The following is a 1,361-nucleotide window of genomic DNA, read 5'->3' as shown; positions in this document are numbered from 1 at the left end:
GCGTCTTCTCCAGGGAAGATGTAGGAGTGTCTAAGGGGACTGGGGGGACACATGTGAGGCAAGAAGGTGCACAACTATCAGTGTCACTAGCAGCATCACTTTATATGTCGTTGGATGTAGTTCCTGAAGCTTACGGGCTGTCATTCATGCATATCAGTATGTTATTTTCTTCTTAATCGATTTTGAGTTTGCAGGAAAAACAGTTTTCTGATAATAGGGTGATTCTGGACTAAAAGCACAGTAGCCTCATTTGCTTGTTCTAAATCATATTGCAAAGTAGGCTATAATTAAATTAGGTAGTTCAGCGGTGTCTGCTGTGTCATGAGAATAATTCAAAATGACTGATTTTTTTTTCTTTCTGCTGATGACTCAGGTTTTGATGTTATATGTTACTAAACAGACCTTTACTCACACTTTTTGTTTGAGACCAATACAGAGCATGCACAGTACTTCCGTTTTATAGCAATGGTCTTCAACAAATACGAGAAAAATACAATTCAATGTCTTTCCACTTGTAGTTTGGCCTTAAGGCCACATGATGGAGACAACGATCCAAAGTGGAACCTTCCTCATTGCGTGTTTCATAGTTTTACATTCTTGTGTTTATCTGTGAAAAATATTAAATAGTCAACGCTACCTTACTCTGTGTAGTGTTAGGAGTCCCATACACATACACGCATAAAGGTAGTAACAAAAATCAGTGGCTCATAAAAAACGACCTTGAACGGAAGTCATAGCTCCAATGTAAAAGGATTTCGGCCTGAAGGAAAGCGCACAGTTTCAGCGATGCAAAGGTAAATATGATATTTAAGCAGTGATCACCACACAAGAATACACTTCACAAAAGAGTCAGCCTGGGGGGTAAACGATGCATTTTACGAAGAATGGCATAAGTGCATCTGTGGAAGGTTTGTTTTGCCTTACACGGTTGGGCAAATGCATCAGCAACAGTGAAAGAATATAGATTTAGAATACTATAAAATGTACACAGTTGAAACACATATAGAAGGATTACCAAAATGTTGATTATGGAGCAAACCATTTACTGCAATAAAAACACCTAGGCCTAGAAATAGAAATAAAAATACTTCTACTGCTATTACTACTCATAGTATTGATTTAAAAATAATAGATTTATTCGTCTTTACCCTGTATAATTCAGGTGTTTCTGTGTGTAACTTTCGCAACTTGTTGCTTCCTCCTCACTAAGGTTCACTGAAACCTCGCCGGCATCCTCTAATGATAGACCCGCCCACACATCTCTTATTAGTTTGCGAGCGAACGGATGCTGCTGGAACTATGATTTGATTGGCCCGAGCTTCTGTCAATAACTGTGCTCGCGCTCGGCCTATGCAAATCAG

The sequence above is a fragment of the Neolamprologus multifasciatus genome, chromosome 9 (genome assembly GCF_963576455.1).
Source record: "Neolamprologus multifasciatus chromosome 9, fNeoMul1.2, whole genome shotgun sequence".
Taxonomy (NCBI): Eukaryota; Metazoa; Chordata; class Actinopteri; order Cichliformes; family Cichlidae; genus Neolamprologus; species Neolamprologus multifasciatus.
The sequence above is the reverse complement of the archived record's forward strand: the minus strand, read 5'-3'. Positions refer to the sequence as shown.